The following is an 18,791-nucleotide window of genomic DNA, read 5'->3' as shown; positions in this document are numbered from 1 at the left end:
TAAATTCCTGATTTAAATATGATAAATATAAATAGGTAATATCTGGGTATTTTTCTCACATGTTGTGAACAGTAAGGGGTTTACAAAATATTTCACATGAACATTTATCAATAGATGATATGAAGCAGGACATTTTAGTTAATATTTTATGCCTGGGGTTGGAGAGCAGGATAACCAATAAGTTAATGTGTTTCATTCAACTGATTGTGCTTCAAAGTGTTCACGCTATCTCTCCTCCACTGGGGTTATTGGACTTATTGTGTGTTAGTGTTCCGTAACCATGGTGTCATTATCTGATCAAAAACCTGTCAAACCCTTTTCAAATGTTAACATATCAATCCAAGAATGCTAATGGTTTGTGTTGAGAGTGGATGTGGTTGGATGGGAGTTTGAGAGAGAGAGAGAGAGAGAGAGAGAGAGAGAGAGAGAGAGAGAGAGAGAGAGCGAGGGGGGGGGGGGAGTTAGGTGGTTTGAATTGTATTTGAGATAATAATATCTCACATGTTGGCTTCATGTGGAGGAAAGTCTCCCCGTAAATATTTCCCAGAACATTTATTTTTTACCATACATTGAATGGAAATCACATGAAAAGGCCCCCATGGCTTACATGGAAATCGGGTGGCCAGGCTCTGTGAATTGGTTTTGGCACGTCATCGTAAACCGAAGTCTTGGTTTATTGTTCGTGCTTTCAGCCACTGGTTCGCTTGGTCCAGAGTCGATCACAGATGGCCGTGATATAAGCGTTTACCTCACATCTGTGCTGGTCTATCTGTAGGGTTGTGCCTGTGTTCCTCACATCTGTGCTGGTCTCTCTGTATGGTTGTGCCTGTGTTGCTCCCATCTGTGCTGGTCTCTCTGTATGGTTGTACCTGTGTTCCTCACATCTGTGCTGGTCTCCCTGTAGGGTTGTGCCTGTGTTTCTCACATATGTGCTGGTCTCTCTGTATGGTTGTACCTGTGTTCCTCACATATTTGCTGGTCTCTCTTTGTGGTTCTGCCTGTGTTCCTCACATCTGTGCTGGTCTCTCTTTGTGGTTCTGCCTGTGTTCCTCACATATGTACTGGTCTCCCTGTATGGTTCTACCTGTGTTTCTCACATCTGTGATGGTCTCCCTGTATGGTTGTGCCTGTGTTTCTCACATCTGTGATGGTCTATCTGTAGAGTTGTGCCTGTGTTTCTCACATCTGTGATGGTCTCCCTGTAGGATTGTGCCTGTGTTTCTCACATCTGTGCTGGTCTCCCTGTATGGTTGTGCCTGTGTTTCTCACGTCCGTGCTGGTCTCCCTGTAGGGTTGTGCCTGTGTTTCTCACATCCGTGCTGGTCTCCCTGTATGGTTGTGCCTGTGTTTCTCACATCCGTGCTGGTCTCCCTGTAGGGTTGTGCCTGTGTTCCTTACATTTGTGCTTGTCTCCCTGCATGGTTGTACCTGTGTGACGTGCATCTGTGTTGGTCTCCCTTTATGGTTGTGTCTGTGATTGCCAACCCTCTTGTACTTCTTTTGTGGATGTGATGCCAAATGTTTCAACGGAATTTGCTCTGAAGATTTGACTTCGTGGTGATGGAGAAAGTGGTGGGCCACCAAGGTCCTACCCTGGGTTACAGTTCTTATACATCAGGTATCAGGATACTGCTGATGACGGATCATGAGGATATGTTCAGTCAGGTCAACTTCAGATCTTGAGGACGACTTGTGGAGTTAGTCAGTTGCGATTAACAGAAAACAGATCCGAATAGTGTCAGTGATGTGATGTGATGAATTGTAACAGGTACGAGGGGTGATTGAAAAGACCAGCCAAACTACGAGGAAAATATCCTACAGCCTTCAGGTTTTGCACGTTTTAAATACAATACTTCCCATTCTCACAGCTTTGAACGTTTTAACCCTGATCTAACACCTTTTGTGCACGAGGCGTGTGAAATGTAGATACCAAAGACTGGAGCTCATGGAATAATGTTTGACAATAAAAGTCCGTTGTACAATTCCGACTACACCATGGACATGTTTTTATGATAACTATCAAATAGTGATGATACCTGGTGTTCGCGGAAAAGTGAGAATATCCTTCCCCACCAGTGCCATCGGTCGCAAACACATAAAGGCAGGTAAATTATTCACCTAAAAATTCACGGTAACATATGGTACAAGTCAAAATAGAGAATTGCATCTGATATTATTTTTAGTCACTGATGCGTCGGGGAGGTCGGGTAGGCTAGTGGTTAAAGCGTTCGCTCGTCAGGCCGATGACTCGGGCTCGATTCCCGACATGGGTACAATGTGTAAAACCATTTTTGGTTTCCCCCGCCGTGATATTGCTGGAATATTGCTAAAAGCGGCGTAAAACCATACTCACTCACTCACTTACTCAGGGGATGGTGCACTTTCCGTTGACACTGTTAAGAGGTAGACTGATCGACGACTCACTTTACGTCACATAGCTAATACAGTAGGCCTTCAACTGCCACCACGAAGAAAATGTTGATAAAATGCATGATATGATTTTGGATGATCGACGACTCACGTCACAGTCTGAGACTGTTCTCAGGAACGAACAGTGCATGGCAAAGGTTTCAACACGCTGGCTTCCAACGCTTCTGACTCCTGATCAGAAACGCTCAAGGTACATCATCACTCGTAAGAATGTACGTCCTTTTGAACCAGACCCAGCTGATTTTTAAGCGATTTGTAACCATGGATGAGTCTTAGTTTCATCACGATAACGCAGAGACTAAACAACAGTCAACACAGTGGAAACATCTAATCTAATGTCTCTTCTATCAGCTGGTTAGGTGATGTTTTCGGTTTTCGGGGATTCCAAAGGAGGTCCACTGGTGGACGTACGTCCCTGAATGTCAGAACATCAGTAACATGCTAATCTTCTCAGGCACCTTCATAAGCATATCAAGGCTGAGCGTCGTAGAAAACTCGCAAAAGTTGTATTGTTCTTCCAGGACAATGCACATGTTCATAGTTAAGTCTGATGTTGCAATGGCTGTAATGTATGACTGTGGCTATTAACACATTGAACATTCTCAGTATTCACCAGATTTTGCAGTCAGTCATACCAAAACCCCATATATTCTATGGTGACATGCCGGTACTCGATCACAGCTCTTTCTCACTTTTCTCCATTTTCGCATTTTTCTTAGCCCTTTCAAATTCTCCAGTTGACATCTCGAAAACAGGGAATGTTATCAGTTTGAGAGATGGCGTTGTGTCTTAAAAGAGAAGATATTTTTCTTACACGCGTTCAAACCTTACATTACACAAAGACGTATTTATATATGAGGCAGCGATTTTTTCGATTTGCCTCGTATGCGTGCTTGTGTGTGCGTATGCCCGTGCTGGCTTCGTGAATCATTGTGCCTGCCTCAAGTGTGTTTGTTTGTTTGTTTCTCCATATATGCTTGTACAATAAATATACTGAACAGCAAAAGAAACGTCACCATGGATAGATATATGAGGAACCTTATTTGTCCAAACACTGTAAACATACTTTGAGACATAATAAAAAGATGAAACTTGGCAAAACTGATCATCAAGGTTGAAATTAAAGTGTCAAATGTTCGTAAAGTGAAACACAACACTAGTCTCAGAAAATTGCATCACAAGTCAGTATCTCGTGTGTCCGCCGTGTGCATTGATGACTGCCGTGCAACGTCGATACATGGAATGGATGAGGCGGTTGATGAAGGCCACTATCAATATCATAGGCACTAAAGCCCACACTCTGAGGAATGCCTGACGCAGTTCAGCTGCAGTTGTCGGCCTGGGTCGGACGCCATTCAGCCGACTTTGAATCTCGTCCCACAGGTGCCAAATGAGGTATGGAGTGTGGTCTCAAGACTTGATCAATGTACCGAGCTGCTGTGACACCATTGCCTCTCCCTGGACCGAATTTCTGGAAGGCCACAGGGCCGACCCTCTGTGCAAGATCAATTCCACCCCACACCATGATGCTCGGACCAGCCCACGAGTTTCTCTCAACAACACAAGCATCCGAATAACGTTCTATACGGCGTAGCCAGACACTCTCTCTACCATCTTCTGTTGAGATACAGTAACAGCTCTCGTCTGAGAAGGGAACTCTTCTCCACTGCTGGTGGCGCCAATACTGGTGCTGTGTTGCCCACTGAAGACGGACCCGGCGATAACGTGGTGTCAGAATGGGTCCTCGGTGTGGCCTGAGACAGTGGATGTGTCTGCTCATCAATCGTCGAGGCACGGTGTGTCCCCATGGTCTGTCGAGTAGTTTCCGCAGCAGTAACAAAGCGATCTTGAAGATGCTGTCGCACAATCTGACGATCCTGACGTCGGGTGGTGACCCTTGGTCTTCCACTACGTGGTCGGTCATCTGTAGTTTGGGTGGTCTGGTACCGTCTCTGGATCCGGTATATGGTCCTTACATGAAATGCATTGACTACTTGCCGGGCGGTTTGTCCTGCTTGCAATCGTCCAAGGGCTTGGTGTCGCTGATTTCTTGTCAATCTTGGCATATGGTAGCAATTCAATAACGAATGAATGTTTTCCGATCTGGAAGGATTTTAATACGGCAAGAAATGAGGGAACGCATGCGCATTTCAATTTGCACGGAACTCACGTGCATCGGGTTACCATGGCCGTTGCCATGATGCGGTTTGGCGTTCGGTTTTATTGTCATCTGCTTTGTTTTTTTATCATCAAATTTCATTTTTCCGGACAAGGTAATGTTAAATTTTAGAAACTTTGACAAAACATTACCCAGATATTTAAATGAAAACTTTTCATGCAATGTTACTTGGGGTGACGTTTCTTTTGCGGTTCAGTATATATGTTTGGTTGACCCACTGTATGATTAATTCGTTTACTACCGAACTTGACCAGTCGGATGATTTTAACAGATAATCTTAAATGTACCCACGGGTATCTACCTGTCTATCTATCTATCTATCTATCTATCTATCTATACCTATTGAAATCAAATTTACACTTCTCCGTTATGTCTTGGGACAAAATACATGTGTTACATTTATAATACGGTAAAACGATTAGCACGTTTAAGCGATGTCTCATTCGTCTCAAATGAAAAACGTGCAAAACACCATTCCCCAGACAAATAGCATCCACAAACATAAAAATGCTTTGAAAGAAACAGTGAACATGTTTCTTCAGAGAAAAAACATGAATGACAGGTTTCTTAAGCTTGCCATCATTTTAATTATTTAAGCATATTTAACACGTTGCAAAGCGGCGCCTTTGATCAATATCCCAAAGTGTGGGTGACATGCTGTCAGTCAAAACTGTCACTTCTCGTGAAATTCTTCTCAATTATTTAGACATGTAAAATAACGTTATTATTAAGTTAAGCGTCGTGTTTTTTAAGTATCGACCGGAATGTATTGTGTGGTGCACTAAACGCTGTGTCATTTTCGTGTTGGCAGTGTTTAGGCACACTTCTTAAAGTCAATACAGATTGTGGATTAGAAATATCGATCGTTAGTTTCAACAGTCTCTTCAGAGGAAAAGCACAACGGTCTTTGAATTGCAAGTACAACATGTCTTTTTATATTCCAATGCGTTTAAAGATATTACCGTTCTACAAACAATATGAACTTTATGTATTTGTGTCCAAATATTAACGTCTTTCCGAAGAAATCATACTTCAAGTGACATATAGAAAAACACAAGCTGAATCATTAATTTTCCATTCGCAGACTCGTTGGCGGGTACTTTCATTTCAATCTAGACGATTCCTAACATCAAAGAGTTTGGAGTGTTGAATACTTTTAAGGTTGTCAAAACTAATCTACGGTTGTATATGTTATGTACATGAATAAGTAGGTCGGTAAAGTAATGATATGTTCACGGACGGTTGGTGAGGTGAGGTGAAATGTGGCTACTTGTACTATGCCGAATGTATAGCGCTAGCCCACTGGGATACCATGTCGCAGTTTAACGTGAATACCTCACTCAGACACAATATACTGTCTCCGAGCCGACCAGTCCTTGGTTTAGCTCCTCGTTGCACAGCGTCAGGCAGGGCAACAACAAGTTCCATCTTTTAACGTCTTTCCGTCTTAACCCCGTACCTTCCGCTCTCCGGGCGGACGCTCTACCACTAGACCACGGAGGCGATCCCCGATGGTTACGGTTGCTTGTCTTCGTCATGCCGAAACCACAGCAGTCTCGTGGTTAAAGCGTTGTTTGTCATGCCGAGCAATATGACGTTGGTCTGTAAATAATCAGACTGTCCAGCGGTTCACATCATAAGCATCGTTATACGTAGTTGGAATACGATAATATGCATCAACGTAGTCAGCCTGACCACCCGATTCCATAAGTCGCCTCTTACAAGAATGGGCCCGTGGATCTTCACGGGTCGAACAAGGGGCACGGGTGGCCCAGTCGTCTAAGGCGCCGCGATTCGCTGTGCAGAGCTGCGTCCCTTGGGCACACCAGACACTTATAATTGTCGGTTCGAATCCCGGTTCGCCCCGATTATGTTTCAAGGTTTGTTAGCACCATGCCCGTGCTCGTGGGTTTCACCGAAGTGGTAAACGTCTGAGACCTGCAACACTTCGGGCTTTCCTCCCACATTAAGCTGACACGCCGCGATATAACTGGAATATTGTTAAATGCGGCGTTAAACACAACTCACTCACTCACTCACGGGTCGAAAACATTTGTTACGAAACCTTGTATTGAGGCATAATTTTGAGAGTCCAGCGAGGGGCCTTTGATGAGAAGCGTTTTTCGTTGCCAGTTCACACATTGTTTGTACCCTATCCTAATCTAAGTCTGCTTATGTGTGTTTATTTGTTGTATAAACGCCGCACTCAGCGATATTCTAGATGTATGTAAATAATCGAGTCTGGAACAGACAATCCAGTGATTGATAACATGAGCATCGATCCACGCAATTGGGATACGATGACATGCATCAATTAAGTCAGCGAGCCTGACCACCCGATCCCATTAGTCGCCTCTTACGGCAAGCATGGGTTGCTGAAGACCTATTCTACCCCGGATCTTCACGGTTCAAGGCTGCTTTTAAAACTCGTATGGTGTCCATGGCGAACTCGGGACCGATGTTGCCCCGAACTCTGCCTGGATCCAATATGATCGTATCATGCCAACACTTGCATACGGAGGCAAATGACCATTTAACGAAAGCAATGCATCAAAATGCACATCACCCATGCCAGAGACGTAAGACAGGAATACTTTTATTCATATGGAAAGTTTTATGTCATATGAATAATTTACAGCGAAAGTTCCATCGAGCATTAAATCCCTAATGCTTCGACATGCATGCTTTATGGGGTAGCTTTAGAAGGCCTGCAGGAAATGTTAAATCTTGTCGAAATCAATAGTTTTTATACATTTGATATGTCTACCTAGATTATATATCAGTTTTGTTTGTAACAACATAACTTTGGCCCCAGATGGCACCACAATGTTTCTTGTCATGGCGGCTTAAAGAAAAGGCGAGGCAACTTAACGCTGAGAACACTCGCCTTACTTTTTTATCCCCTCGAAAACCTTAATACAGGAGGTGAAAAAATAAATGTCATTTTACAAAAATAATCAATGTTTTATGAATACCCAAATGTTCTGGAAGAAAATGGTATTCTTCCACTTCAGCTCAATACAAGGCCCCGTTCCACAAAGCGATCTCAAGGCTGCGATTGTCTTAAATCTCCGTTAACGTACATGTATTTGCGTTCTGTCGTCTTCAGGGACGGGGTCTATGTCGTGTAAGAACATTCTTGTCTTGATCGTGTTTGAAATTTCGACCCTGTGTCTTCAATAAAGGTGGGGCAGTTCGTTCCCCACAATGGTGCGATGTGTGTAGCCCATTTTGGGTGTCCCCCATCGTGATATTGATGAAAAATCGTTGATTGGAGTTAAACCATACTCACTTTAATAAACACTTAGATTGAAAACGTGTCGAGTATAACACTAGCATTTGCAGACCAGTCGGATACGACTAAGCATTCAATACCGACGTCTTCATCTGTTTTGTGTGTGTAACGTGTTTGACTATTTACTGAGTGAACGTTGTTTAAAGACGTCAGCACTATCCCACCAAAATCGTGGAGGAATGCAAATAATTGAGTCTGGAACAGACAAACCAGTGACTGAAGCATCACGTCACTGGGGAACGATGACATCACAGGAACTCGATGATAGCGTGTAGAGCATAACATATTCGTAAAGAAAAATATCACACCCCTCTTTACATATAGACAAGGAGTGATACCCGCCATCTTGGACCTTGTTCAAGATTTCGCTCTCGGTTCGAATCACAGCTCGATATCGCATGAAATATGAATGTCACTTATTTCAACCTATTGGCACTTGCTAAACAAACCATTAGCTATACACCTGAGTTCATCTGTGGTCACCTTACCTCGTATGTATTTGAAAACTTCCATCAGATCTCAACCCTAAGCTTCGCCGCCGAGGTAAACAAGAAAAAGGTGGCCGAAAATTACGGCACTACACGGGCTTGAACTCAGTTAGCGTTTCTGATTAAATAAGGGCCAAGATAGCGGGTGTCACTCTTTGTCTATATGTATAGAAGTGTGTTACTTTTTCTATACGAAAATATTATGTTCTGCACGCTATCATCGAGTTTCTGTGGATGACCACCTGATCCACTCAGTCTCCAAGATATTTGTCTTAAGAGGCGACTAACGGATCGGATCCCTAGTTGCGTAGATCGATGCTCATAATGTCAATCACTGGATTGTCTGGTCCAGACTCGATTATTTACAGACCGCCGTCATATAGCTGGAGCATTGCTGGGTACGGCGTTAAACAACAAACAAACAAACCAGCCAGCTGAGGGTAAATGACGGCGAATTCTACTCCGGAATCCCCATTAGATCTTGTTCGACTATTTGTTCTGTTTTTTTATCACATACAAAATTCTTACATCATGAATGGTGTGTTATTTTAAAGGGTTATCACTTTGAAGCGGAATCCCTTGCGTGAACATTTTTCCGAGAGTAGATACTGCACCTATGTTAAAAATATTACTAAAAATACTCCAGTTGTTTTCACCCGTGCTTTTCCTTCAATAGACTACTTCTGAAGAGTTAATTTCTTTCTTCATACCAACAATATATACATTGATTCCGTCAGTTTCTTTTAAAAAACCGATAGCCTACTTTCATTAAAAAAAATACATAGTGAAAGGCGTATTTTCATTATATTAATGTCAAAAAAGAATTCTAATAGGACCACTTTCGCTATCAATGCTTCCAACCTCCATGCTGCCACAGCGATGAGATCATTTCATCCGGGACTTCGATTGCCGATAAACGCATTAGTCGACTTCGTGCTGCACGTGCATATTCAACTCTCCATGCAAAAGGTGTCAGATGTCAGGATCACCACGAGCTTATGGTGGATGATGCACGTGCAACTTGAACTCTCCGTGCAAATGATGTCAGGAACACAACGAGCTCGTGATTGACAGGTTTGTCTCAATTTGTGGAATATTGAATTTATGTTTTGGCTGAGACTTCTTCACACGTTAGTTCAACCATTAAACGGGTTGCAAATGTGAAAACTTGCCTTTCCCCCTTGTCTGTATACTTTTTGTTTTATTTACAACCTAGCCGTTGCAATTGAGTGTTGCTCTTGCTGTAGGCAAATGGCGGCGAGCTTGCCAAGGTGTTTGTATTAAAGCGTTGGCGTGGATTCGGGTTCGCTTTCCAATATTTGTGCCATATATGAACACTATATTGGCGGGATATTTATCAAATGCCGTACTCTCGGCGATGTGGTTTGTTTGTTTGTTTGTTTATTTGTTTGTTTAACCCGCACTCAGCAATAGTACAGCTATATGAGGCGATCTGTAAAAAAAAGTCTGGACCAGACAATCCAGTGTTCGACCGCATGATCACCATTCTACACAATTGGGATACGATGATATGCATCAACCAAAGTCAGCGAGCCTGACCATCCGATCCCGTTAGTCGCCCCTTACGACAAGCCTAGTCGCCTGTGTCACCCGTCACAAACACACGCAAAAGTAAGTCAGTTGATCACCTGTCAAGTCAAAATCGGGAATTGCAATTGCATGTCTACCATAAAACTACCAAAGAACATTAAAGAAAGAGCATGCTCGATTGCACCTAAAAGACTAGGAAAATGTCGACACTAAAGAGTGCATCTGCAGGAATATTGATCTACATAACGAGAAAGTTGACTATTGGATAGCTGAGCTCATCCCTCTTGTCATTCAGCCTTGTGGGTAATTTTGTGTCACTCTGAATCATTCTTGATAGATCTAAATATGAAACAGATGAAGCGGTTTCATTGGTCACCTACATTTCCAGGTATAGGGTAAATCAAAGGAAGGGAATTGGTTATTTGACCGTTAGTAAACAAACGATATCAGATCTTCTATATATACTCAACAACAAAAGTTCCTGTGACACCAATATTTTAGTGAATTTTTCAAACAAGTTAAGTTTGGTTTTCAATATTGTAGTACGTGTATGGAATGAAGTCACAAAAACGCAACTGCTACAGAAAAGCATGCATTCAATGCAAAAGTTGACTTTTATGCAAGCCCCATCCATTTCACTACCATGTGCGTTAACGGAATTCCATATGCATTGTATAGCATCGTGCTGACGACAACCACTCAGAAAAACAACAAAATTATGCAATTATTCAACATTACGAAATGTCACGCCTGTCCAAAAGTGAGCGTCTGCGAGCCATTGGTATGCTTTGAAGCAGGATCGAGTTAACGTGATGTTGCAAGACAAGTTAACGTCCACAGAAACACCATTTGGTGTTTCTGGCAACGTTGGCAACATACGAATGCAGTCAGAGACCATCCTCGGAGTGGCAGGACACGCGTAACCAATAATCGAAAAGTCAACTGGATTCGAACAACACACCTACGAAATCGATTCCAACCAGCCACAGTGACTGCAAGAAGCATCCTTGGCCTTCGACGAATACCTTCACAAACCGTACGTCGTCGCCTCAGATGTGCGATTACAGCAAGACAGAGGATCCGTTTGATAGTGGTAGAGGGAAATCTTGATGTACAACGCTACCGCAACTAGATCATCGTCCCTGTTGTTCTACCGTTTTAGCGTCGTCATGGCCCAGGCATTAACTTTCAACATGACAACGCCCGGCCTCATATTGCTCGACTTGTTCGGGATTCTCTCCAACAAAACAACGTGAATGTCATCCCCTGGCCGGCTCGCACTCCTGATCTCTCACCAATCGAGCACATGTTGGATAAGATGGATCGGCGCCTTCGACGTCAACCACGTCTTCCACAGACACTCCAGGAACTTCGAAACATGCTCCGGCAGATATGGACAGTAAGGACTTTGTGCAACGTCAGGTCCATTCCATGAGCCGAAGATGTGCTGCTTGCATCGCACCAAGAGGTGGACACACACGCTATTGATATGTATATTGACATTTTGGCATGTTCATGTTTTTTTATGAAATCACGCATTTTTTTAGGTCAGTGTGGCAAATTAAACCAATTGAACACTTACAGCAGACTTTTATCTGTAGCAAACCGAAATTGTTTCGGATTTGGTAAAAAAACATAACTTTGCATTAAATCATATTCAATGTCACAGGAACTCTTGTTGTTCAGTATACTTGATGCTGATTATGTTAAATCTCTTGATCCAAATTCCCTTGTTCTGAATTTGCAAACCCGAGCAGAAATTCACATCAAAAGCATCGTTTTACGTAGTTGGAATACGATGACATGCATCAACGAAGTCGGCGAGCCTGACCACCCGATCCCATTAGTCGCCTCTTACAAGAATGGGGGCCCGTGGATCTTCACGGGTCGAACACGTTTGTAACGATAACTTGGCCCGCCGAATTGTTTTGAGGCATAATTTTGAGCGTCTTGCGAGGCGCCTTTGGTGAGAAGCGTTATCCGTTGCCAGTTCAAACATATTTTGTACCCCATCCTAATCTACGTCTGCTTAAGTTTGTTTGTCGTTGTTTAAAGCCGCACTCAGCAATATTCCAGCTGTATGACGGCGGTATGTAAATAATCCAGTCTTGACCAGACAATCCTGTGATTGATATCATGAGCATCGATCCACGCAACTGGAATACGATGACATGCATCAACCAAGTCAGCAAGTCTGACAACCCGATCCTGTTAGACGCCTCATACAGAAGGGCATAGTCACAATTGACAGCAAGCATGGGTTGCTGATGACCTATTCTACCCCGGATCTTCACTAGTCACGTGCATAAAGAAACAGTTAAGCAAGAAGAGGAGCACAACTTGTCCCACCAGGGATGTCTACCTCTTCTCAAAGACTTTATCAAAGAAGAAGTCCAGCATTTGTGTACTCCAAATAACTACAATATGATAAATGATCAAAATTAATGTTGCCTTACGTTGTCACATAGATTTCTCGTGACGTTGCCGAATCAATGCTCGTCGTGTGTCTGAAAACAAGAATGTGAAAAGTTGGGCTTCAAGTACCTAGTTTACATTAAACCGTCAGCGACCTTCCCTGTGCCAGCTCCAGTTCAACTGTTCAATGACACGGCATGGTACGTAAGTACATTCATTACGATTCGGGCACTGCTGTCGTATCAAATATATATATATAAGTGCACATTTCCTATCACAAGCCAGTGTTATTAATACGTCATAACGTCAAGTAGGTACATGTGTCCTTAATTGGCCATGCTAAGTGTGAAACTTTTAATCTATTAATGGTCTCCTATCGGTTATATCAATACGTGTTACGTGTGAGGTCAAATTCCATTCGAACCGAAATGTCACAGTGACTTAATAACCAAAAAAATATGAATATGTATGCAATAATAACCAGCGCGGGGGTATTATAATATGTCTTAATTACGACGGCGTTGGTCTATTAATTACGTTCTAAACCTTGCAAAGGATTTTACTATCGCTAAAGTACATCGTATGTCTACGTTCATCCCCGTGGATTCCGGTTTAGAATTGGTCCCCAGCAACCTACGACGTCCTCAAGCCGCGATCATATGGAGAAGGTTCTCAGGCTCGGTGACTTGGTTGATTGCGTGTCATCGTACCCTAGCGGCGTGCATCGTTGCTCACAATATCAATCATTGGATTGTCTGTTCCAGCCTCGTTTATTTACAGTTCTCTGTCGTATAGCTATAGATAGAACATTGCTGAGGGATTCCAGGGGGCACCGGTGGCCCAGTCGCCTAAGGCGCCGCGATTCGCTGTGCAGAGTTGCGTCCCTTGGACACGCCAGAAACTTATGATTATGGGTTCGAATCCCTGTTCGCCCCAATTATGTTTCAAGGTTTGTTAGTGGTAAACGTCTGAGACCTGCATCCCTTCGGCCTTTCCTCCCACATTAAGCTGATACGCCGCGATATAACTGGAATAATGTTAAAAGCGGCGTTAAACCCAACTCACTCACTCGTTCAAATCCGTTCTTTACACTGGGCTAGGGCAGGGCATGATAATAACACTATCTCCGTACATCAATACTAAGTTGATGTAGCTTTGCAAAATACAAGCTTTTTCGTGGCGGTCTCTCTAAACAGATTCAAGCCTGGGCCAGCAAACGGGTGATTGATGTTTTGTGAACAGAACCTGACTGCCCGGTCTATAGTGGACAAAAAATGGGTTGCTTGGGACCTATTCTACCACGGATTCCGCTTGCGGTTTATTTGAATAAGAATCATCTGTAAATATTCACGAACTATTCATATAGTTTTCGCCCCGTAAAGATCCGGATTCATAATTATTAAAGTAACCTTCATACTAATATACAAATGTTTGTGTCATATCGTCTTTGACAAAAGGAATCATCGCGTGTGGTAGAATAACAATGATGAAGAAGACGTAAATATATTCTCAATCACGATTTCAGGCTAGGGCTAAACATATACAGATGTAACATATTAAATTAATGAACTTGGTGATATCAGTTAATATATTATCAATGACGTAAACCTTCATGAAATTTTAAAAGTAAGGACACCCGTGAAGATCCCGGGTAGAATAGGTCTTCAGCAACCCATACTTGCCGACAGAGGCGACTACGTTGTCGTAAGTGGCGTCTAACGGGATCGGGTGGTCAGGCTCGCTGACTTAGTTGATGCATGTCATCGTATCCCAATTTGATCGATGTTCATGACGTCAATCACTGGGTTGTCTGGTGCAGACTCGATCATTTTCAGACCGCCGCCATATAACTTGAATATTGCTAAGTGCGGCGTTAAACAACAAACAAACAAACTATATATTGTTCACTGTATGATACTGACATGAGTATGAAAGTCTTTGATAAGGTTTTTATTCAGGATCAGGCCCGGCATAGCGCTTGTCTTCTTCCTCATAAAATATGTTGTGCCTTGTCACTGGTGTAAGCTCACGACCTTTGATAGCATGCTTAAACCAGCATGGCAATTCGACGGCCGTCTGTCATGGTCTCTTTACGACCAATTTGGTCCATTTGTACAAGACGAGTCGGCGTTGGCGTTAAGAGGTCATGACAAATCTTATGCTACTTAAAGACATTGTCTGGGAAAAGCCGAGATAGTAAGATCTAAAAGAGGGCAATTGTATACTATTTAGGCTGCAACGGTAAAGCCGTCAGGCTTACCTCCGAAATGAGATGTCTATGTGTATCTAACTACATCTTCTGATATCGCAGTAGGTTATTACGAAAACAGCACAGATTTTAACGAGGTAAATAGGCCGCACTCAGCAATATTCCAGGTATATGACGGCGGTCTGAATTTGATGGAGTCTGGAACAGACACTCCAGTGATTGACATCATGAGCATCGATCCACGCATTTGGCATACGATGACATACATCAACCAAGTCAGCGAGCACGACCACCCGATCCCGTTAGTCCCCTCTTAAGACAAGCATGGGTTGCTGAAGACCTATTCTAACCCGGATCTTCACGGCTCTCTAATGAAACAAGTGCTGTGATGAAATTACTGACGCAATGAGCTCGAGTACACGATTGTGACCTATGAGATGAACCCTCTGACAATAAGAAACCACGACCATTGTCAACTGAGGTTACATTTTAATCACGGTACTGTAGCTACAAACACCGGTAATGTTTTCATATTAGTTATGGAGCTCCAGTCAGACGTCGCGTCTGCTGAATTGACTAAATTGACATGTCTATATTTATTTAATGTCCCTAACAGGCTTCCGTACGTTTTACTTCAGCGGAACCTTTCCATGAAAAAATGATGTTTTGTTTTTATAATGCCCTTTTGATAAATATCTATGATGTCTAGTCATACAATGGAATAAGAATAGCCAAAAAGGGACCGAACCTTTCACCATCAGCTCTCTAGTCGGTAAAGGAGGTGTAGTAGTGATGTAACTGTCTGGAGTCGTGTTTGTACATTCCAAGGAAGCTGTAAGCTATAGGAAAATACCACGTTATTGCTTGAATGCAGTCAGACAGTACTGGTAATAAATCTACTGCCAATGATATATGACTGTTTGGCTTTAAACACATTAAACAATGTTACAAGTAGCTCTCAGAGATGTACGTTTCCATGCACATAAAGAATACACAAGTCAATGCACGTTCTCAAATATTATGTTTATTTGTCTCGTAAATTCTGAAATAAATACTGTATTTGTTGCTTAGCATCTCATGTAAAAAATATGAACTATATTTCACTTGAAGAAATGTGCTTAAGTGCACGAAATAAGCTGTATTTACAGCATAACTTACCGCATAAATTTCCTAACATTTATTTACACAAGCTCCTTCTTTCCACGAGTGTCATAACCCAGTTATCTACACAGTGAGTGAGAGGTTTAACGCCGTCTTTAGCAATATTCCAGAAGTGCCACGGATAGGCACCACTCACATTACCCATGACGGGAACGAACCCAGATTTCGGCATGACGTACCAACACCTTCACCACTACCCCACTACCCCACCACCCCTATACTGTGCGATATAAGTTGACGATATTATATCGGTTCGCACATCAAATGTTAACAGTATATGTATCATCTCATTTTGGTCTAAGTCCTGGTAAGAAGATTGGTTTCTATGTGGACCCATCTAAAATGAATAATTTTTTCCGAAAAAAGTTAAAGAAAAAGTCTAGAACTATTTGATTATAAAAGGATGTAGAGAGTGAGTGAATGTTGATTAAGGTCCAAGTCATCCGCTCCGTTCATCATTTGTCTAGGAATTCCAAAAATAATCCTCCAATAACCATGTATGTTTTTCTGCAGTCCATGTCGTACCGACCTCCTTGCATGTATGTTTCCTATTGCTGCAACTACATTGCCCAACGGCTCTATTTTAAAGCCATAGCGGTTCTGATGCTTCTCACCTGACATGCCTTATACGAACTCGTTGCTTTAAGGAGTAGTAGGGTAGTTTAGTGGTTAAAGGGTTCGCTCGTCACGTCGAAGGCCCGGGTTCGATTTCCCCCATGGGTGCAATGTCCGCCCCGTCTGCTTTGGGGTACATTAATCTTAATTTGAGCGGACCACTGAACATATTTCTGATAATACATATTGAAACGGGTTGTGTATTTGCAGTTTAGAAGAAATTGCGTCGAAAGTTATAGAGCTTACTATGATGACTATCTGGAGAAAACTGAGAAACGAACTGTGATTACTTACCTGCATAAAATGGGAATAGCACCAAAGACAATACCCAAACATGTGGAATGAATGCTTGGCGATGTCTTCCGCGGTTAAGGTTGATGGGTGACTTAAAAGTTCTGAGCCTAACTATGATGGACTGCTTAGGTTGAGTTTGATGCTAATTATTGTTCACCATAATCCACTAGGTCCACGCACATCTGTCAACAATGCTGGAGTGCCTGGATCCCACTGGTGTAAAAGGCTTCCTCGTGTTGCTGCAAGAAGTCCTTTTCAGCAGAAATTAAATAATGCTTGCCAGACCGTATTTTCCTCAATTTTGGGAAGGGTACCAAATCTAGTGAATATGGTGGATGTTCATTGAATTCATAGCCACAGTCATGCATTGCAGGGGGCATGGGTGGCCCAGTCGTCGAAGGCGCCGCGATTCGCTGTGCAGAGTTGCGTCCCTTGGACACGCCAGAAACCTATGATTGTGGGTTCGAATGCCGGTTATCCCCGATTATGTTTCTAGGTCTGTCAGCACCATACCCGTACTCGTGGGTTTCACCGAAGTGGTAAACGTCTGAGACCTGCATCACTTCGGGCTTTCCTCCCACAATAAGCTGACACGCCGTGATATAACTGGAACACTGTTAAAAGCGGCGTTAACCCAACTCACTCACTCACTCACTCATGCATTTCAGCCATGGGGACAACAGAGTTGTGCACGGGTACATTGTCCTGGTGCAACAACACACTTCATGATGTCCTCTGCTGCGACCTGTAGCCTTGATATTATCCGGTCGTTGCCTAAGGAGAACAGAATAATATTGGCCACTAATGGTCTGATCTTTCGGGAGGTAATCCGCCAAAGCTACCACCTTGCCAGCTGATGAAACTTAGCCTTCGTCTTCGGAGGAGACGTCAAATGTTTCTACTTCAATGACGGTTGTTTAGTCTCTGGCTGATAGTGGTGAATTCAAGACTCATCCATGGTTACAAATCACTCAACAAAATCAGCTGGGTCGGCTCCTAGACCATGTAGATTCTTTAAAGAGATGATGAACATGGAGCGTATCTGACATGGAACCCACCATAATTATTGAAAAAATAATTTATTCATGCTTCAAGCCGTTAAAAATAATAGAATTTGCCTGTCACAAAAAATACATTGTTGCAAGATGTTTTTCCTTTAAAAGTCAGGCTCATAGTTTACAATAACAAAATATTTTTTTGATAAATACCTTATATCGATAAATACCACCCTAAGAATACCAAATGATCGGTCCCTAAGGCGTCAGAAGCCTTGAAACCCAGCATGCTGAAACCTATATCATGCCCAGTTTATTCCTCAGAGTATTCTCATCTCTCGTATGAGAGATGCGTACTGTATATGATATGTGACGCGTGGTGAGTCATAGATCTTCCATAATCATGTCATGTATTCTATCAACATTCACCTTAGAGGTGTTAGTTGAGGACTTCCTGCTCTTGGCTCATCTGTGAGCCCCTCTCGGCCCCAGTGGTCACATTTTAGCAGTGTCAAAGGAATGTGCACCATCCTCTAAAGTTGACACCATGTCCGCATTGATGGTTGTTGGAGTGAGTGAGTGAGTTGGGTTTAAGGCCGCATTTAACAGTATTCCAGTTGTTTCACGGCGTGTCAGCTTAATGTGGGAGGAAAGCCCGAAGTGATGCAGGTCTCAGACATTTACCACTTCGGTGAAACCCACGAGCACGGGTATGGTGCTGACAAACCTAGAAACATAATTGGGCGAATTGGGATTCGAACCACAATCGTAGGTTTCTGGCGTGTCCAAGGGACGAAACTCTGCACAGCGAATCACGGCGCTTATGACGACTGGGCCATCCGTGCCCCCTGTAAGCAGGGAACGTACTGTACTTATAACATTACATAAACTGTAAAGGGTGTACACAGAAACTGTCAAGAAGATTGTATGACAACAAGGATGACATCAACTTTCCTTTTATGTCAAGAAACATTCCTGCGCGCAGCTCCTGCCTTTAGTGTTTACACTTTACAAATTTTGAGGTACAATCGAGCATGTTGTTGCTACAAAGATTTCAAAGAGCGTCATACGCTTCTTTCTCAAAATGCCCGTGAAGATCCGGGTTAGAATAGGTCTTCAGCAACCCATGCTTGCCGTAAAAGGTGACTAACCGGATCGG

The sequence above is a fragment of the Haliotis cracherodii genome, unplaced genomic scaffold, assembly GCF_022045235.1.
Source record: "Haliotis cracherodii isolate W230 unplaced genomic scaffold, xgHalCrac1.p SCAF_5, whole genome shotgun sequence".
NCBI classification, from domain to species: domain Eukaryota; kingdom Metazoa; phylum Mollusca; class Gastropoda; order Lepetellida; family Haliotidae; genus Haliotis; species Haliotis cracherodii.
This window is presented reverse-complemented; position numbering follows the sequence as displayed.